At 36.4% G+C, this 22,744-nt stretch overlaps 1 protein-coding gene across 1 annotated transcript in view; it reads right to left on the minus strand.

Moving 5' to 3' along the window:
- The window catches only part of prickle2a (prickle homolog 2a), a 54,466-nt gene extending 37,318 nt beyond the window's left edge, over window positions 1–17,148 (minus strand). The window contains exon 1 of the mRNA XM_032577026.1: window positions 16,663–17,148. The gene's annotated coding sequence lies outside the window, so the exon portion shown is untranslated. The remainder of the gene's footprint in view (window positions 1–16,662) is intronic.
- Between the last annotated feature and the right edge of the window lie 5,596 nt (window positions 17,149–22,744).

Below are 22,744 nucleotides of genomic sequence, written 5' to 3' on the forward strand. Positions count from 1 at the left end.
AACTTCTCAGTTAATTCTGATTGTACATTTTAAACAAGCAAGTAAAAGGTTGTATTACTAAAGTAGAGCCAAATTTTATTCCTACCGTCCTCTACCTCAAGGTTGGTGCACTGATTAGCACTTTTACCTCAGAGCTAGATCTTTGCTGCTTTAATTTGCATGAAATAACAATTTAGCTTCCTCCTTCAGTTCAAAAATATGAATGTTAGTTTAAATGGTAACATGCTAACATTAAATCCCCTGCAGGTATGTACATGAATGATGGACTGACAGCCATTCCAGACTGGACCACATCTATTGCCAAACACGATCAACCAGGAACATAAAAGTATTTATCATATTTTTTTAAATCATTAAAAATAATCTTTTTATATAGTTTCTATCATTCTTACAGTGGAGTTCTAATAATTCACATAGTTCCTTTTTATAAGGCATTATTATAAGACATTATTCATAAACGAACAATTGTGATGTTGTTTTGTGACTGAATTCAAGGATGTATACAATTTCAAAAGTCAAGTTAAACAACTGAATCTTTTTATTTTTTTGGACAGAGCTCTTTGTCATTGCTCCTCCTCTTTAAGACATTCATTTTACAAAAAAACACAATCTAAATTTTTGTAGTGATTTGATAACATATAAAAGGACTTATTAAATTTTTTTATTAATATTAGTATTCATGTAGAGATCTAACTCAACCACTGCTGTGCAAATTTAAAATGAACAAAAACTAGATGAAAGCCTGAAAAAATTCAGATGGATTCACGTCATCACCAAATTTATTTTTAAATATAGAAATAAAATTGCTGTTGCGAAAATTAATTGGGTCATGTTGCATTTGCAAACTTGTTGTAGCCACATTCATTTTCTTTTTTCTTGTTCTGTGTTCTCTAATGTGGCAAACATTTCATTAAAGCTATCTGCTCCTAAACACAGTTTTACTATTGTTGTAAGGCAGAAGTGAAAGAAAATATTCTAATTTAAAACTGTAATATAGTCACTTTCAAAGGTTTTATTCTTTTAGAAACTGAGAACCTTCAATAAAATACAATTCAAAGAAAATATTTGCTCTGTTAATTTGTTAATATGTACTTAAGCAATCTCAAAAGAGCTTCAAAGTAAGGCTGAAAGCAAAAAAAATCACAACTTAAGTCAAACTTAAGTTTGTCTCTCTTCTTGGACCATTATTTTTGTACTTCAATTATTTAGGCATTGTAATAACTTGTATAAACTTAGGATAATAATATGGCATTCTGAAAATAAGTACTAGATAATATGAAAAGAGTGCTAATATGTCAGTCTGTTTAAAGTGGCCCAGAAAAGCCTTTGGAGGTCTGTAAGTTTCATCTAGCTCTGACAAAAGCTCACATACAAAGAGCAGCGTCCATTCACTGCTAATGTGATGAAATAAAAAAAAAGAGGTCATTTATTTCTGTGTCAAGTTTGAGAGGATTTTTCTGCTCTGACGTATTTGACTGCTGATAACTTGGCAGCACAGTGTGAATTTCACAGATTCACTCCCTTATACAGAAATCTCAATATCTCACAATATTTTTTATAATCTTTCCTTACTGACAACAGAATAGCCTTCTAAATAAAAAAAAAAAAAGATTATCTGTGTGCCTGCGATGAATTGGACAAGTGGGCTTATGAAGAAACTTGCGTTGCTTGAAATGCCGATTCCTCATATTCTGTACATGCGCTGAGATTAAAACAAGAAAAAGAGGAGGAATGTGTGTTTTTGCGTGAACTGGTTAAGCTCTCTGTCTGGCACTGAACTCTGGGGTTTATAGAACAACCCACGTTCAAAAAAGTGAAGAGAGTCGCCACTGAAGGCATGATTCATTTGACACACTCTGTCATCAAAAACCAGTCCTTTTGTGAAGGCAGGCGACAAGAATCAACAATAGACCTGTAATGACTCATGACAGAGTTGTTTCAGAAGCAAACAAAGGCATAGCAACTGACAGTGACGGTACAAAGTGAGCAGACAATGAGATTGGATGTATCGATCAGATCTCCTTAGACAAGTCGAAGCTAAAGATTCTGAAAAGGAACAAATCAGTTTTAGTACGACGCTGCAGCAGGTTAACTGCATCTCTACAACTGGTAAACTGGACTTTTATGATACATTTCAAGCATCTGAATATTCCACAGATAAAACCCCCCACAAATCTTTATCATAAATAAACATATTGAGTCCTCTATTAAAATACTTAAATATGTAGGTAGGCCCAAAAATATTCATACTTCTGGTAGATTTATTTTTATTCTACCAAGAAGTTTTTTTCTAATTAAATGAAACTGGGATCTCTCTGAAGATAATAAGACAATCTAAAAGCAGTTTGAATTTTTAAAGTAAATCATTTTCACCCATTTCAGAAATGGAGGGAAAAACCTGTATTGGTTGTGAACACCTCCTTATAAATGGCCACCAGCTTTATGAATGTTTCCACTGTCATCAATCTTGAGGTTAGAAAACCGCTATGCAATAACCCCAATCTTTAGCTTCCTCAAAAAATTTCTGGCTGGATAAGTGTTTCTATGTGGTTGGGTATTGGAAGACAAACTAAATGTGACATGTTTTTTCAGTAGTCGACTGCAGGCTAGCTAATCAAACACTTAGCTAACGAGCTAATATCAGCTTGTTGTACTTCTACCTTACAAGGATCAAAACAGGAAAAATGTGACATATTCAACACTACTGCCAAATTTAGCTTGTGTTTATTCTATATGTTCGACTGCCTATTTATCAAAGTCAACATAAAAATAAACAAATGCTATTCACAAAATTATTATGACTGTAATAATATTTTAGCAACAATATGAACAATTATTGCCTTTTTAGTATTAGTTTTAGTAGAAAGCAATTTGCCAGTGTTAAGATCATAAATTTGATGGAAATACATTAAAGCCATGATATTTTTAATCAATGTTATCACAACATGGCACTCTGATACTGGCCCATTCCTAATTATAACAATTTATTCATGTTGTGTGTTAAAATGAACTTCATGACCTGATATTTTATAGTTAGATGTCTAATTGTTTATTATTGATGATGCAGACTTGAAAATAGCTATTTTTACAGATGTTTATTTTTCTTGTTTTTCCCAAGTTATTTCCCTGTTAAAAATGTCTGGTTTAAAAGTCCTTGTCCAAGGCAAAAGTGTTCATATAACTGTCACTATAACAGTTAATTGCAGCAATTTATGGGTAAGGATGTCAGATTGTTGGCCATTGCATGGCAATTTTCATATACTTTTTCACGAGAAGTTAGATTTCTTCATGAACTCTGCTGTACAGATGATGTAACTTCGAGTACATTTATATCTTTTAAATTCTTCTGTGACTTCAGTAAAACTGCAGTGTGATGTAAGAAAAGTTCACTTGGGTTCATCAAGACAAACACTGTCTTTTCCAAAAGACTGAGCGCTATAATAAACTCAGTACAAGGCCATAATAATCCCAATAAAAGGTGCAAAAACATGAAAAAAAAATGCCCTTTTCAGGTTGAAAAGAGAATATATTAGCTTCCATGAGCCTAAAAGCTAATATAGTGAATAGCTCGAGCTGTAGACATTATCGCAAAACATAATTAGTTAATGAGAAAAACTTGGAGGCCATTAGAGCTGAGCTTCTGCAGCTGAAGGGCAACGACAAGATGTCGCACCTAAATGGGTTACAGAACAGCAGGGCTGAGTGCGTGGGTGTGTGTGTGTGTGTGGGGGGGGGGGGTGCGTGTGTGTGTGTGTGGGCACGTGGGGGTGGGGGTGTTGGGGGGGTGGTCTGAGATGCAGCTGAATATCAGGAAAAGAAAATGACGAAACCCAGTTATTTTGCTATACAGTTCGCTTCCATGCTTGAAGGAAAAATGGAGTCATCAGGCAGCTTAATAGATTGTAGATAACAGAGAAGGACTTAGTAAAAGACAAGATATAAAGAAAGAGATTATAGGAAAAAATCACTCAAAAGATAAAAGGATAAAAAAAAAAGTTGATGAGAGAAAGGGTCTAAGGAAAGATGTCCCAGTTCCTCCCTGCACTACAAGTCAACATTAATCAGCCCTCACTTTCAAAGGTCTGAAATGTAAGAGCAGCTCCTTGGCTGTCAGTTTGTCTAGGATAAAAGATGTACCAAAGATAAAAAAAAAAAGCTTAAATCTTCACATATATATGTGTATAATGAAACAATATAATGAAACCAGATATTTACACAAAAGAATAATTACTGATGTTGAACATCAGGCACTTTTTCTGTTTTAGTTGAATTGTCTTCACCGAATTTATATTTGCTGCAGTAATCAAAAAGAGATTGATTTTGTTTCTATTATTTTTCATTCTGTCAAATGTTTACATACCTTGCCTTGGTATTTGGTAGAATTGCATATGACTTGTTGAAATGTTTTGGGTATCCTTCCATAAGCTTTTTACTTCCAGGAATTCTTCCTGACAGAACTGATGTTTTTTAGTCAGGCCCATTTTAAGCTGCGCTCACAAAATTTCAGCAGAACTGAGTTCAGGACGTTCTTTCTCTATGGTGTGATTTATTTTGTGAAGTATACCGGTCCAAAACAATAACTACTTCACAAGCTTCCATATTTTCTTCAGACTGTAATTATGACCAATTTTTCCAATTTTGGTGTCATCAAAGCAAATGTCACCAAAATTATGACTGTCTTTGTCCATGAATAAATTTGCAAAATATAATCTTGCCTTCTTGCTGCTTTTGGTAATGGCGTCTTACTTCTCTGAGTGGCCTTTCAGGCCAGGTGGTTACAGCTTCAACCTTACAAGGTGTTTTGCTTTTGTGCTAGTGTTGAGTCAAAATGTCAGACCAAAACAAAAGTTCTCACTGGGATACAGAAGCTGTCTCCTTCCTAAACCCTTTGATGGATGAACATTCCTATGTTGTTTCTGTTAATGTATAATTGTTTGAACAAATGAATGTGGTGCCTTTAGCAAACCAGAGTTGTGAACATCCACAATCCTCTTCCACATATCTTGCCTGAATTTGTTTTTACTTTTGCATGATGTCACAACAAGAGGAAGTGACGCGTTTGAGTCTGGTGTTGTCTTACACTATATTCACGGCTGTGCATCCATTTAACTCAAATCTTTTCACGCTTTCAAATCCATATCATCATCTGCTCTTTCCCAAATAGTTTGCACATAGCCATCTTAGTGAACGTTAACTTCTGAATTTCAATAAAGTAAAACTAAATGTAATCATTAACAAAAATGTCTGGTATTTTGCAAAAAAACCAAAACAAAAACAAAACAAATAATTTGGGTAATCCTAACTGAATTTAAACTGCAAAAGATTAGCCTGGTTTAATGCAAAACAGTGAGGATAAAATGATTTCTACTGCAGCGCATATCACTACCTGACATTTTTTTTACCTATGTATTTTCTTAAACTAAATTTTACCAATTGACTCATCTAACAATGTGTTAAGAGTCCTTACCTGACACCCTGCAGCTCTTAATTGCTTTTTAACCATGTTGTTCTTGTCCAGAGGCAGTAAATCTAGTCTAACATCTGTTCAGCGAAGCCTGTAATTCAACATAAAATGGCAAGCTCTGTATATGCCGTGGCATTAATAAGTGCTATTAAATCCTGCCTGTTAAAGTGTAGGAAGTACTTACTGTAGAGTCTCTATAGCTATTAGTGGATGACAGATCTTGTGTGAGCGACACGCTGCTGAGGCCATGCGAGACTCTGGACATTCTTAGCATGGGAGAGACTTTTTTCAGTTAGAAAACCATTATCTTTAAACTTAAATTCAATTACGTTCATAGCTCTCCCCTGATTCCCAAACTGATGACCAGTCTAATTCCTTATTCTCTGGCACTTTTATGACCAAAATGTGACAGAAACTGAAGGTGCCAGCAACAAAACAACAAATACTCAGAAAAGGAACCTGGAAGGGAATGGTCAAAGTAAACAATCACAGATCAAAACAAAAAACAGGCAGAAAAACTAGAATAAAACATCTATTTTTTAACTCTAAAATTAGATGTTTTATAGTAAACCAGAATATAGTAGAAATAATATTCTAGTTCAGTAGTAGTAATTCATGTGCCAAACCAATTAGTTTTATTAGAATAGTTGTCCAATGACTGATTTTTTTTAGGCAAAAAAAGTGAATACTGTGCAAATGCAGAGCAAATATGCACAGGATGGGTAGAAACAATAAGCAAAGCAGGAATTTTGAGAGTGAGAAAGAGGTGAATAAAGTGAGGCCTGCAGCAGGAACTTTGTCTCACTTAATAAGTGCTAATAAATCCTGCCTGATAAAGAGGCTTTTACTGTTTTCCTAACAAAAACATTGTTTGACCAACCTAATCAAGGCTGAAATCCATAAACTACATGCATTCAAACCTCTAATGATCACACTTGTAAGACCTATGTCCAGGTTATCTGTTTTGTACCCTGAATATATTTTGATCACCAATCTCAGATACATAGAGCTGATCCAGACAGATAAACATACATTGTCACAATAATTTTGAATGACTTAAAATTATTTAAATCAACTAAATCCCAAAATTATATAAGTTTTTTAGAGGGTTTTTTTATTTTTATTTTTTTAACTTTTTTAAATTAAAGTTTAGCTATGTTAATACTATTGTTGTCAAGTGGTCAAAGTTGACCTCTTTTGATGGCAAACACACTGCTTCCATGGAAAGCATGGAAAAATCTAAAAAAAAAAAAAGATTAAATCAGAAATTGTAGGTGTATGCTCGTATTCTTTATTGTAATCTCAATGACTGTAAAACCGTCTCATACCTTTTTACTCTAATGGGGGTCTGGATGAGAAACAATGTATTTTTATTGTGCTCATGATGATCTCTGTGGTATGGAACCACACTATTATTGCTGGTTTGTGACCACATGATAAAGCATAAGCTAATTAAGTTCTGGCCACAAGTTAATATGCCATGAAAATGAGTCCACTAAACCCTGGACAAGCCTTTATAATGTTTTCTCAACATGAATTTGAGTCTATAATACAAGACAATGTGTGGTTTTAACATGACTAAATGTAAAATGTTCAATTGTATTTATACTTTTGGGAGGTGTTCTCTAACACATAATGTTACAAAAAATGGCTCTTTTTTTCTTCTTTAAGCCATTCTTCAGGAATTTTACTTTGCATTCATATCTAGGCATAAAGTGCAGCATCATAAACACATCAAATTAGTTTTGCTTCTAGGGAAGAACAGCAACAAAATAAACTGCCAATTTGAGTTATCCCATGAATGCTTCACATGCAAAATAAATGTTTCTTTTAGGTTTATATCTGCAATAGCAATTAAGAAAATGAAAAAAATGGAATTTCAATTATCACTTTAAGAATAAAACTGAGTTGATTATTTCTGTTCAGAAATGTAAATAAAATATCATCAAGGATTTCTATCCTTTGACATTCCCTCTTACTGGACAACAGTGATCATATTTCTTACAGTTTACAGGGTTACCATACTAATTTGTAATAGCTATTGTAATGCTAATGGAGTAAAACACAATTTTCTTCTATTTTCAATTCTTCCAGGCTCTTATAATAAAAAATGCATTCATGCATGACTGATCTAATATGTTCACGTCCATCTTGGATATTTTAAATGTAAAGCATGCCGCTTTTTGCAAGCATTTGAGAGTATGAAAATCCTTTACTCAGAGGCTCCCGTAATCATGCCATTAGTGTGAAGATGGAGTGAGTGTTGAACCTCGGGGCTCAGGCGCACAGCAGATGATTCCCCTTGAGTTCACTTTCCTCATATCCATCACCCAGAGAGGCCAACCCAACACCACAGCCAACACCAACCACGCCACCAGCAGAAGCAGCATGGCATTTACATCATGCTGTCTCTGTCCCCCTGGCATTAATCCATGCACCTGCAAAATGACGGCAGCCTCCATTTGTACCTGGATCTCTCTGAGGCCAGTAATTTCAGCGAAACAATCTTTCTCTGACTAAGCGTAAATTGAGGATATTTTCCCTCACTGATCCCTGTTGTAAGCTAGTCAGCACTTTGTGGGAGACAGAAAGATTGGCTAGAAACTGCTGCCATGGCACTGAAGGGACGTGCTGCTGTAAATCAAGCTAAAACCCCAGTCTGAACAAATCGGCATTCCTGTGTCCTCGTGATTTAATCTCGGTTTCTTATTTTTCTTTCAGCAATGTATGTACAGTACTGTGAATAAGCATTTGACTCCAACAGATTTCTTCTGTTTCAGTTTTTTGTGGTCAGAAAATCAAACAAATTTCAAAATAAGACAATAACCTGGTTAAAGGGAAAGTCATTTTTGAAATTATGATTTCAAAAAAGTTGCTCAAACCAGCCCTTTGTTATAAAGTAATTGCCCCCCTAATCCTAATAACTGGTTGTGAAACCCTTTGCAGGCAGCCGCTGCCAGTCAGCATTTGTGACAACTGGCAAGGAGTCTTTTACCACGCTGTGAAGGAAATTGGCTCAATATATTTTGTAGAATTATTTTCAATTCAGCAACAGCAGAAGATCCCTTTAAGTATGAATGGCCTGTTAAAGGTCGTGTCACTGTAATTCAGTTGGTTTAGATAAGACTTTGACAAGACTTTGGATAATTATCCTGCAGCATAAACTGCATAAAGCCTCTTTAGCTTGACAGTCTCCTTAATAGCATAGTAGCTAACAAAACACTACCACTGCCATGTTAAACTGTATGATGTTTTGTTTTTTTTCCCTCAAATGCTTTTCTAGTTTTACAACATATATAATGGGAAAGGCATCTTCTAGAGAGCTCTGATTTTGTCTCGTCAGTCCATAAAATATTCTTCCAAAACTCTTTGCGATTATCAAGTGTTTTTGGAAAATGTTAGATGGGCTAATAGATTCTAGGTTCTTCATTCTTCAAATCTGGGGTTAATCAGGCTCTTATGACACTTATGAAACTAAGCCAAATTTGGGGTTAATCATAATTAATAATTTACCATGAAAATATCAAATCAAATCAAATCAAATTTTATTTGTATAGCACATTTCAGCAGCAAGGCATTTCAAAGTGCTTTACATCATATCAAACACAGAATCACAATGCAATATAGAATCAATCATTAAGTCAAGTTCCATCACTAAATTTGTAATTGATTACATTTCAAATACAATTCTAACCAGGTGGGTTTTAAGTCGAGATTTAAAAGAAGTCAGTGTTTCAGCTGTTTTACAGTTTTCTGGAAGTTTGTTCCAAATTTGTGGTGCATAGATGCTGAATGCTGCTTCTCCTCATTTGGTTCTGGTTCTGGGGATGCAGCGCAGACCAGAACCAGAAGACCTGAGAGGTCTGGAAGGTTGATACAACAACAGCAGATCTTTAATGTATTGTGGTGCTAAGCCATTCAGTGATTTGTAAACTAACAACAGTATTTTAAAGTCTATTCTTTGAGCTACAGGGAGCCAGTGTAGGGACTTTAAAACTGGTGTTATGTGCTCCATCTTTCTGGTTTTAGTGAGAACGCGAGCAGCAGCATTCTGGATCAGCTGCAGCTGTTTGATTGATTTGTTGGACAGACCTGTGAAGACGCTGTTACAATAATCAATGCGACTGAAGATAAACGCATGGATGAGTTTCTCTAGATCTGGCTGAGACATTAGTCCTTTAATCCTGGAAATGTTCTTCAGGTGATATAAGGCCGACTTAGTAACTGTCTTTATGTGGCTCTGGAGGTTCAGGTCAGAGTCCATCACTACTCCCAGGTTTCGGGCCTGATCGCTGGTTTTTAGTTGTAATAACTGAAGCTGTGCATTGACTCTAGATCGTTCCTCTTTAGGTCCAAAAATAGTAACTTCAGTTTTGTTTCTGTTCAGCTGGAGAAGGTTTTGGCACATCCACACATTTATCTGTTCTAAGCATCTGTTCAGTGATTGGATGGGCTCTGAGTCACCTGGTGACATTGTAATGTAGAGCTGTGTGTCATCTGCATAGTTATGGTAGCTAATATTATTTCCTGTTATAACCTGAGCTAGTGGGAGCATATAAATATTGAATAAGAGGGGTCCTAGGATTGAACCTAGGGGTACCCCACATCTGACCTTTGACCTTTTTGATGAGAAGTTTCCAATTGAAACGAAGAAATCCCTGTTCTTTATACAAGATTCAAACCAGTTAAGCACTGGACCGGAGAGTCCGACCCAACTCTCCAGTCGATTCAGTAATATGTCATGGTCAACAGTGTCAAAAGCTGCACTGAGGTCCAACAGAACCAGCACTGTGGTTCTCCCACAGTCCGTATTTATATGGATGTCATTGAACACTTTTATGAGGGCGGTCTCTGTGCTGTGGTGAGCACAAAAACCAGACTGGAAGGAGTCAAAGAGGTTGGTTATAGTTAGGAAGCTAGTTAATTGTTTACACACAGCTTTTTCAATAACTTTGCTGATGAATGGGAGGTTGGAGATCGGCCTGTAATTCTGCATTAGTGATTTGTCCAGATTGTTCTTTTTTATAAGTGGTTTGACTACTGCTATTTTCAAAGCCTGGGGAAAACGCCTGATGAGAGCGATGAGTTTACTATTTGGATCAGATCATTAGCAATAACAGGCAGGACTTTCTTAAAGAAATGTGTGGGTAAAACATCCAGACAGCAGGAACTGGAGCTTAGTTGACTTATAATTTCCTGTAGGGTTTTTTAATTAAGTATTTGATATTATTTCATTTTTCCTGTATTTGTTTTGTTTGGGCACAGCATTGGTACTGACTTTATAGTGGATGTGCAGATTAATCCTCTGATTTTTTGAATTTTCTCTGAAAAGAAGCTTTAAAACGGGTTGCAGACGGCATTAGATTGAAATTCAGGTTGTAACGTCATAGTCAAAACGTCAAAATACAATGGTATTTTCACATAGGGGTTGAAAACTACTCTTGCATCTACTCAACTTATTATTGTCTCAAATTATAAATTGTCAAATAAGTTGAAACGGCATCAATCAGTGAGGTTGCTCATACCTAGAATAACAGAGCCGAAAAGTAGATCAAAAATAAAACTGCATCTAGATGACTGCAAAGTAAATTTATATGACAATAACTATGGAATATTTATAGTCAATCAGTATTTAAAGAACCAAAGTAAGTCAGGATGTTGATGTTAATAAGTCCTGAATAATGTCACAAACGAGGCCAAGGAGTAGCTTTGGGGACAATTACAGGAGTTTGGTAAGATTGAATCACAGTGCTGAAATCTCAGCACTACAATAAGCGGTAATGAGCAAGCTAATGATTGGTTTATTCTTACCAGTTTGGAGGCTTTAGTTTAGCACTTGGGAGGACATTAGTCATCAGACAGGAAAGAGCCATGGGGAGCAATCCTACATCCACTTCAAAGGGAGCTTGATTGTGGTAACAAGTGGTTGCAGGATAAATATATTTCACCTTTCACTCCACATGGGAATCAAATCAGGTCGTCTGAACCTCTGACATTTAACAGAACATGATTCAACTAATTTCCTCGCAGTCCGTTTACTTCTACGAGTTATGTGGCTCATTTTTATCTGCCAAGGTTAACAAATAAGTCACCCGCAAAAGTTTCTGAAGTTTTATAATGTCATTATTACCCATCTACTACTAACCAGGATACTTTAATCAAGATTCTAATTTGCTAATCTTCTTAACAATTAATGATATGTAGAATAATATTTCTATTTTGTGTTTTAAATTTACTAATGCTCACAGTACAGATGTTTTTTTAAAAGGAAGACATAATACAGCTTTGAGTTACATAACTTCATATATAACATAAGAAGGCAACTTGTATTTTATTTAAGGGCACCAGATTAAATGTCGCTAACCTAAGGCATGTTGTAATAATCAAAAGAGGCTCCCAATAGCCTTACTTACAGAAAATTTTATTTTACTTTTAAGTCATCAGAAGACATACAGAACTAAACTAAAAATACCCCCAGAAGAAGCCACTTTGTCCAAGGTAGATATTTCTTCTTCCTCTGTATAACATTTAGCTGGACTAGTTTGTAGACAGATACGGGTTTTGAATCACACTCTCCAGTTGCAGTGCTTCTTTAAGTTTTATTTGGATTACATGTATTTAATATGTTTAAATCACTGCATAATTTTAAAGTGCCAGAAGTGACTAAAACATCTTCCATCAGAGATGTTCAGAGGATCTTCCTTACTTATGAGCAAATCAGGTACAGCATCACACTTGATGTCAGCCTTTCTATTTGATGTGTTATGTGAAGGCGGCCTGTGAGTTGAGTTCTTCTCTTAGATGACAGTGTGTGTTCTTTGTTCTAGCTCTGTCTTGTGACGGGTCTGCAGTGTGCTGGATGAGTCTGGAGCTGCGTCACCGCTGACTGTAATGGCAGAACACTGCAGGGAGGAAAAACTACAGCATTCGACTTGTACCTTTTGTTCTCAAAAATTACAAAGAACATTCTTACACAGATGGAATACTGAATGAAATACTTTCAGATGTACAGATTTATAATGGTTGTTATACTCTTCTTGTGACGGCTTTAATAGAACATTGTGAGTGTAATATCTGAAGGAAGTGTTTATGTTAAGTAATCCTGCAATAGAAATGAACTGGAAAGACTGTGACTACGTGATCGACAAACTGCTTGTAAATTGAAGATATAAACATCAAAAGCTCAATTTCCATGTAGCACGACTGAGTAAATGAAGGCTGTCCTTGTTATTATCTCCCCAGAGCATAAGTCTCCCATTTTAATTTTAAAAAGGCACAGCAGGACAAATTCTCAGCGTCCTGTTTGGAATTGACTGCAGTGCCACACAGGTTTCATTTTCCCACTCACCAACATCTCTAAAAGGCAGCGCTTGAAGCTACTGTACAAACTATCACCAAGGCAACCGGAGCGCTTCATAAAAATATCACAAAACCAACAATATGACACAAAACAAGAAGGCCACTTCTGATCAATTCATATGTGATCACAAAGGCAAATGGTTATTTTTTGAACTAACAAAGTTTCCATCTTTTTACTGCAATACGGCACTCCATCACATTTACTCTGTTTTAGCAACCTCATCCACAAGAAAGGTCAGCATATCTATTATTAAATGACTTGCCTGGGTATATTACATTATTGATCAGCTCAGAACTGCTTCTGAAAACACCCTCTGTGTCACTGACCCAACTGTCATGTACAGTATTGTAGAACCCCCACCCAAAATTTATATTTTTTCGTTTATTGCTTTTCTTACCATTTTTGTAAATTTTGTTTTCAATTGTAAAACAAATGGCAATAGCCAACAAAAACGATGTAAGTAAATACAACAAGCAGTTTTCAAAAGATACTTTGATTTAGACAAAGAAGTCATCCAAACCAACTAGGCTTTATGTGAAAGGTATTCCACCATGTGTTCAATCTTGAATTACCTGTCATTAGTAGTTTTTATGGAACGATTAGTTCAAACTCACTTGTCACATACAGGCCAGATTCCTGTTAAATTAAGAAATCACTGAAACAAAACCTGTCTGACTACAAGAAGTAGGCCAAAAGATTTCTAAAAGCATTTAGCTGGACGACTAGTTCAGCTAAATGCTGAACTGGCCACGATCAAAAGAAACTCAACAGCAGATCAGATACAAATCAATAATGTTCATCTGTATGGAGAGAGATATAAACTTATTGCTGGGGCTTTTGGACTTCAACGAATTCCACTAGTTGTGTTTCTATTGATCATATAATTGTGCAATTTGACACTTTGAAAATAAATTTGCTTAATGGAAACAACAATTATAAAAAAAACCTGTTTATTGATAAACCCCTATCGACACCTATCAATAAGATGTTTTTTGGGGCCATACCAAAGTCAGTTTATCTCACAAAACTGCGATGGAAACACTTTTTTCTCAGTACACAGGTCACATGATCAGCAACCAGATGTTGCCAGTGGCACAAAGAACAAAACAACAGGAAGTACTTGAAGGATCATGGCATGTCATGTTTTTAATGACTTATCATGTGAACAAACTAATTCATATGTGATTTAATTTCTTATTTAATTAATTTTGCAATTGTAAAATAAGTTGGTTTTTTTGACAGTGTAATATTGACAACGTTTTGCGCACATTTCTAATGGAAATGCAGCTAGTGAGCTATTTTCCATGAACGGAGAAAACATGGAGCAGTAATGAACCTTTTTAAGCTTACCAACATCTAAGACAACATTAATGACTTATCACAAGAGTCCAGATCAGCACTTGCTTTAGTTAATTGCCTTAGTTGTTCAAGTTTCAACAAAAAGAAAATCTTGGCAATAGGTGGATTTGAGACCAAAATCACTACTGTCTATAATAGCTTCTCTAACATTTCCTAAAAAAAAAAAAAAAAAAAAGATCTTAATGTCTTGTTTTTAGGAAAATAATTCTGTTGACGAAGAAAAGAAAAAAAAAGTGGAACTTTTTGGAAGGTGTACCCAGTAAAACTAACACAGGTCACAGTCAAACATAGTGGTGGTAGTGTGATGGCCTGATGATGACATAGACAACTCATAATTGATGAAGCCATTCTGCTATCTCATAAAAAAATCCGCAAAGGGAATATCTGACCTTAGGTTTTTGACCATAAATTCAATAGCACCTTCATCATTATTCACTGATTCAAAGTACATGTGCAGGTGCACTTTTGAAAGGCTCTAACAAAACCAAATTGAGGTTTTGGAGTGGTCTAGTTAAAGTTCCAAGCTACATCCAATAAAGATACTTCTAATACTTGAAACCTCCCAATGGTGGATTCCTCCTCATGGATCTAAAAGCTTCATTGTCTTTTATTATCACAGACAATTGATGGTATTTATTGCTGCCAATACTGGCACAACCAGTTATTATGTTAAGTTACTTTTTCGCACGTATAAATGTTTCTTTGGACAGCTTTTTTAAAAATGAAATCATAATTTGAATAATGTATTTTGTATTTACCTTAGTTACCTTTAATGATCTGAAATATCTGAGAGTGACAAAAGCAAAAGGAAGCAAATACTTTTCACAGCACAGTATGTATGAGTACTCCAAATTAGTCAGAAGCATAAAAATCAACCAAACTTTTCAGAAATTGTTGGACAGTTTCCATAAATGTAAAATAATAATAAAAAAAACTGTGTGACGTACTTACTTAACTGAACAAGCGGGTTTTGTGTTGTTGATGGGAGTTGTGTAACATCTGACTGAGCCACCTGAACTGTCAACATATCAGGACCATAAAAGCAGCTCAGGAGCAAAAATGTACTGTGAAAGCACCGCATGGGGCAGAGCAAGCAGCAAGAGCTCAGAGACACCCGCCCACCCTTCCTGAATCAGCCGTTTCTGTGGCGACCGAAGCGGAGAGGGGTGGAGGGAGGCGCGCGGCGAGATCGAGGAGACAAACATTTGAAAACCTGGTGGGAGAAACATGGAGGAGTGGATGGACTGATGGCGTGGAGGTGGTGGGGTGTTAAATTGAAGGGTGGGGGACCGGTGGGGAGCTAGGGTCGAGTCCTCAGCATCACAATCTGTGACAGATTGACAGTCAAAGGCAAACAACAGCAGCATTCAGTGAAAGACACAAACACCTCAGGGATTTATTTTTCCCTGTCAAAGGCAGCTCAGGCCGTGGCCATGGCTCAGGCGGTTAAATGTCTTTCTGTATAATCTCAAACAGCAATTCACTCCTTTTTAAAATCTTCATTTTGAAGAAATTTTGAAGTGCTATAAATAACGGCAGCATGGGACTTACTTTTAGATTTCTAACAAAAGTGGACTCAACAAGTGGTAGGTCACAGGATTCTGAAGTAAACACAGAGCTGCCATTAAACCCACTGAGATTACGCAGCAAACAACATGGAGGAAAAGGTGCTAAATCAGAGCACAGGTTTTTATCATGCGTGCAAACAACGAGTACTATGACACATAGAAATTTTACTTTTGACATATGTACAAAAACTATCTTTTGTTTAAATTAGTTATTTAATAGTTATTACATAATAGTCTCAGCAATGATTTTAGTCTTGTACCACCTTGTCTTCTGACTGTGTCAAAGCCACACACCAGTTAAGAATGGCTGCAGAAAATCTCTTGCGCAGTTTGTGCCAAAAGCTCTCACTAAGCTCAGGAAAAACAGTGAAAAACACAAAAGCCTGTGGCTCCTCCTGACAGTTGTCGCTAAACTCCACGCAGACCCACTGCGGGCTGCTCAATCTGCATTCCAGCAGATACTATAGTCTGCCTTAAGCGCGGCAGCTGAGACGCCACTGTTTACATTGTGTTTTCTCGTGTTTGTCTGCTTCTGAGAACCGGTGAGAGATCAGTATGGGAGCCAGAACATGTTCCCTGTAAACCTAGTCACACACATGGATTCACTCATAGTAAAAATAGGGATGAAATATGATCATTTCAACTCAGGAAGGTGCAACACTTCCCTCCAAGTCTGAGCGATCATACACATGTAAAAAAAATAAAATAAAAAGAAAGAAAGAAAGAAACACCCACACCTCTCACATCAACGTGCACAACAAAGGTAGATACACCTCATCTCATAGCAAGTGTCAGCAATCAATCGTGGAATTTGTTGCAAACAGTTAAATCATCAGAAAATATCTAAACAATAATAATGAATCATCGCCTGAAGCAGCTCATTGTTTAAACCTGATTTCATCCCGACTTACCTGCTTGTGATGCTGATGTCAGACTCCTGGTGGTGTGTGAGAGTGTGTGTGAGAGACAGAGGCTGCTCAGACAGTGGCAGAAGTGCGCAGAGACTAGGCTGAGTTGGTCACACCGGCATGAACCAGAAGACTGACTGGTTTCTGCTCTGCACCTCGCAGTTCACTCCTCTTCCCTCCGTGCCTCAGAGACAAACAGCAGCTCTTCCTCCGCTGCCTCGCCCTCCCTTTGCCTTTCACACAGACTGTGGAGCAGCAGCAGAGTGAAGGAAGGAAAGAAGGAAAGGTTGGGGGGCTGCAGATTCTCTGATCAGTCTCTCTTCCTCCCTTTCCTGTAGGCAGTATCTCTCCCCAAGTATGCCTAAAGACAACAGCAGCTGAGGGAATAAAGTATTAGGGATGGGGGGATTTTAGAAGTGGTTTTATATATTAAGTTGCAGGTTTTTATGTTGTGAATTGTGATGTGAGAAACAGCGTGCTCCATCAGCAACACTGCGCACCAGTGCTCATGCAGGCGTATGTTGGGGGGAGTGGAGGGAGCTTCACTCCCACCTTCTGCTCCCCCTTTTCACAACCGCCTACCCATCCCTCTTCTTGCCAGCCCCACACCAGCCTGTTGAAATGAGTCATCAGCCGTCAGCCAATCAAACAGTGGCACACAGCTCGAAGATTAGAATAACAGGAGTATTTATGCACTCCCATAAGGAGATGAAAATGAAATGGAGAATTGTCCAGGAGGACCTGACATTCTTGGTGAAGTGATCGAAGCAAACAGTAACAGACTCATTTTAAATTAAGTGTGTCAGCACTGCATTGTGAATGTAATTTAATTTTAGTTTAATGTCGTACCTGGTGAGCAACAATTGTTTTATTTGGTCAAACATTTCTTAAAACCGCATATTTACATATGTATGAATTTGGAAATGTGCAGTGTTGATCGCTACATGACTTGGAAAGTGTGACTCACTGGTATGTGATTCATTCAATCAGACCCTCAGCCACTTTTGAGTAAAACTTTGACCTAACCTCCCATACATACCCTGTAAACTGAAGGTAAATGACTAAACTGGGGCCTGTAATCTTAGGCTGCTGTGTAATTTAGACCTACGCAATAAATCACAGAGATGTGAGTGTGCTGGGAAGTAGGAGGTATTAGAGCATAAAAAGAACCTGAAGTTAAATTTACTGCTTCCACTTAAACAGGGATTGATGAATGGGACTTTGCCTGAAACCCATTTTCTACCTGTTTAATGCTTTTCAGTCATGAGATTACAGTTCAATTTGTTCTCAATTGTTCTTTTCCAGCTATGAGAAGCAATTGTCAGATTTACATTCTGGTTGGTACATCTGAAGAATTACAAAAATAAAAAAACTCATGATTAAATGAATGATTAAAAAAATCAAAAATAAATAAATACTTGGGGATAGATGTCTTAATTTCCCAAAGCAAGAACATTGAAAACTGTCTTTGGAAGACAAAATAATATTCCAGTCAGTGGTCTTGGTGAACTATTTTTTTCTTATTTTATTTTTAACAATTTAAATAATTAAAACAAATCAAAAAGTAATTTAATCATAATGCCTTCTATACACTAAAATCAACTTTAGTTAAATTAAATGCACAATCCACAATAGAGATGTGTGGAACAAAGAAAAAGCATAGAGCTGTTTAATTGGCCATAATGCATTAAGCAGCAGGATACAGTGTCCACAAAAGGTCACCAAGATAATACCTTGGTGGACGCTTTTTCTTTATCTTTCAATAACCTCAGCGCTTTCTCTGAGATAAAGAGCAGACACACTGGGTATCATGGTAGGCTACTGCTAATTAGGACTTTAGGGACATTTTTTTTACACTCTTGGGTTTTGTCTGTTTGCTGTGTAATATTATTTGTGTAAGTTATTTCTTATTTCTAATGTGAATGCAGAAAAAAAACTTGGTGACTGGCACATTTCCCAGTTGCATCCACTTGAATGCACAAATGTAGATGTTCTGCACATGATGTTACAAAATAAGAATAATTGTTAACATCACTGGTTAGAATATCATGACTGAGACACATTTATTTTGAGTCAAATTTTTAGGGACTTTGGTATGCCTGTGAAGTCTACAGTAAATAACACAGTAACTGTAAGCTTATAACCATAATCCCCAAAAATAACTCTTCAACAACTGTAAACCCTATAAGCTGTGGTGGAATATTGTCAGGGACACATGTCAAAATGAACAAAATGTTTTTATTTATAATTATTCCATGTTGCTTGATTCAAATTTAATCCGTTGTACAACCGCATCACTGCAGTCTGCAAGTGAACAAAAGTTTTGTGGTTCCGATTAGTTCCCTTCTAGATGCGTTTATTTTCATCAGTGCAGAGACAATGTTTGCATTGTGTTGCATGAAATTAGCTATTGTTCCTATCAAGTCATTTCAGTAGAATATAGTGTGAATTTTGTCTAGTGTCTCAGAGATTTGGTGTTATAATGCTAAAACATTTTTCATTATTTGAAAAAGGTTTGAGGCAGAATAGGAAATAATGTCAAACACATGATAAGGGAATGGTGGAATGCTATTTATTTGAAACTCCATAGTCTAAAACACCTTTGCAACACTAGATATATGCACAAAAGTAAGATGGTGCATACTGTTACATCTGAATGGTAGGGAGCCAGAGTACTGTCATAAAATCTTTGTATGCAATGGGCAGTACAAAAGCAAACTACCACATGTTGTCAGCCTGGTTTCTGTACAGCAGAGTGAATTCTTTAAACAAAACTCTACAAAGCATTGAAAAAAGAAAAAAAACCATTTGCTGTCATTTGCAAAATCTAAATGATTTGAATCTACATTAGAAAATATTTAGGAAGATCATTTCAATGAAAGTTAAAGAATGAGCAATACTGAACTAATGTAGAATATATAAGGCTTAAGGTTAAAAAATATGCAGTGCAAGATATTAGCCTTGAAGTCTGATGCAAAATGCAAGAGGGCCCTGCTTATTCCACCACAACACAGGACCTTGTAAGTGCAGCTCTATCCAACAGATAGAGAAAGATGGCATGACAACCACATAATAAGTGTGCTTGACATTTACATCGGAGACTTGAAAATATCAGCCGAGATGTGAAGACATTAGTCATCCCTCCGGATTGCCTAATATTAATGGAGTATTGTTTCTCACATCTATGACATACAAAAACTTTTGTCAAGTAAATGTCTCAGAAAAATGTCAGGCAGCCTTAGATGTTCCAGATTTTTTTTTATTTGTAAGCAGAAAAAAAAAGCATTACATAAGACAGAAATGTGTTTTAAAGCAGATCCTTGTGCCACTCTACATTAAAGCTAGAGGCACTCTTCTTCAAAAACGCTCTTATTCACAATGATGTCTCAATTAGTGGCAACTGAAAGCCCAAATTAGAACACTTGTGTCAATTACTTTGGCAGATTTATTAAATTATTAGCAGATTTGTTACTTAAAATTTTACTCTACAGGAACCTGACTTTAAAAAAAGAAGAAAAAAAACATATACAAAGTGTGTGTGTGTGTTTTGAGGTGTTCAGTCCTCATGTGGGACTCCTGTCTCTTTGTCTCAGTTTTTCAACCAAAGAGGATGTTTTTCTTTTTTTGCTCCCCCTGAGGAACACCAAGGCTGATACCATCTTAAAAGGGGAAAAGCTCTGTCCTACATCACTGCTTTTTGCTTGTGAGGAATGACTGGGTGGCTCTGGAGGAGTGTGACACAAGGTTTTATCCCTTGTATCAGTGTGTGGTGACAGGAATGACATAGATGAAAGGAACGGACCCCCAGAAGGCTTTCCGTTTAAAGTGTAACTGAGGGTGGGTGGGTTTGTAGGTGCCGGTGCCTGTGCCTGTCCCAGCAACATGTACAGTATGTGTGTACACTGTGTATGTTTCAGCTGCATTTGCAGTGAAATATTTGCATTTTAATGATCCATGTTGCTGGGTGAACATTGAGGTCATGAGGTCAATAGAGGAAGAATATAATGAGAATGATGGTATAGTGCATGTTATCCTGCTTCCTGTTTGATTTGCGCACACAAGTTTCTCAGTCTGATAAGTATGGTTCTCTAGACTCGGTGTCAGCATGGAAACAAGGTACGAAAACAAAACGTTCTGTAAATGAGAAGCAATACAGATGACAGACTAAATATTATCAAAAAATTTTCAAAATATGCAAGTGTACTGGAAATAAAACAAAAGTTTAGGAAAAAATGACAATGAACTTCCATTTTCTGGATAAGAAAATGGAGTTGCAGTAGTAAACTGCAACTTTATTTTTGTTTAAGTGATGGAGATGAAAACTATCTGAAGTACAGAGGAATACCGTAGCACAGATTGGCAAAGAATCCTGCCAGAGCAACACTTTAAAAGTAATTGGTGACATTGCAATCCATGAACAGATCCTCTGTAACAGCAGCTTTTTAAGCTATGTGGTTCTTAAATGTGAAAGAATGAAGTTTGTCTGTATTTTCCAGGACAAACCTTTACTGCGATGAGCGGTGTAAATGGACCACTTTGTATTGATTTTTATCCAAATAAGTACCTTTGGAGAATTAATTTTTCCAATATCGACTATATGAAGATATTAATCACATCCACAGCCCTAGTACTGGGTTATTGGTGCAACATTTTAGGCACTGCGTGTAAATCCTATGGTGCCTTCAAGTTCCAAAGCTCATCCCAAAGAATTTGTTAACAGGTCAAATTAAATTTTTAGCGCCCTCAGTTAGAAAAGTTCTGAAAATTGACATATGTGAACAGCAACTCAGAAGAAACTCCTGACCAAATCCACAGACTGCAGGCAATGTAGCACCTTTTTAAGGAAAGGTTTTAAACTCTTCAATGTTAAGATCTGATTTTGTGCTTACATTTAAAAAAGAGAATACCTTAGATAATAGAGATGGCTGCTAGCCAGAGGAGAACAGCTGCATATCCTGTCCTTTTCTGACCTTTACAGTTGTGCTTTTAAAATGTTTTAATGTTGCATATTGGCAGGTAAGGTAGTAGTAACATCTTTCTAGCCATAATGTATTGCATTTTTATTGATGATAGAAATCACTGTAGACATTAAAAACTGATTGCTAAAACACTATTTTTGGACATAATAAAATGACTGCCAGCAGGTAACATCATCCACATGCTTAGCTTCTCCTGAATGCACTTAAAAACTGGTTAGTTGTGACTCATAATTTTCACAACTTACATCACTGTTCATAGGTTAGACAACAAGATGAGTGATTAAACAAGTGAAGGCTTTCTTTCTTATGAAGAGACATGAACAGACCCGAAAGAACCAGAAAACTGCCTTAAGTTTGAAAATGAAAGGAGAAGCCTTGATTATCCCAGCGGCTCATCACTGTTTCATGAACAAATACTGAGCAACATCTGTGCTCAAGCTCCTAGAACAACAAACACATGGTTTGGTATTAAGAATAATCACAATGTAAACAGCTGTTTGGTGTAAAAGTAGAAATGTGTAAAGATAAATGATACAGGGTTTTCCCAAAATGAAAATAAAAAACACAATTTAAATCTGACTTATTTTTCTTTCATACAGTTGCTAGAGTCAGCAGCCACTTTATGTTGTAACTACTTATGGATTCCATCAACCCTCACTGTAAAGGAAAAGAAAAAATACTTTCAAACCCTGCAAAAAAAAAAATGCTTACTGCTGTACTTTTAAATGAGGTAATCTAAACCTCTAGAATTTAAATAGTGTAGATCTTTTTCATCTACGCTATAAAAAAGAATGTTTCTTTTTCTAAGGCAAGTTTACTTAGATGACAATCATGTAAGAAACATTTTCATTTATTATATTACCTATGACAAAACCTGGTTTTATTACTAACTGGGAAAAAAAGATTAACAGTTTGTTGAAACTGTTATAATCATTCCTGGGTACCAAAATGAGGGCAAAAATAAACTAGCAAATAAATAAATAATATCCTTCCTCTATTCAGCTGAGACCAGCTGTAATTCACACTATGTTCAAAGGGTGAAAGGCCTGCCATCGCTATAGCAGAAAAATAAAGCGAAAACACAGTACACATACAAAAATACTGGA

The sequence above is a fragment of the Xiphophorus hellerii genome, chromosome 1, assembly GCF_003331165.1.
Source record: "Xiphophorus hellerii strain 12219 chromosome 1, Xiphophorus_hellerii-4.1, whole genome shotgun sequence".
Lineage (NCBI taxonomy): Eukaryota > Metazoa > Chordata > Actinopteri > Cyprinodontiformes > Poeciliidae > Xiphophorus > Xiphophorus hellerii.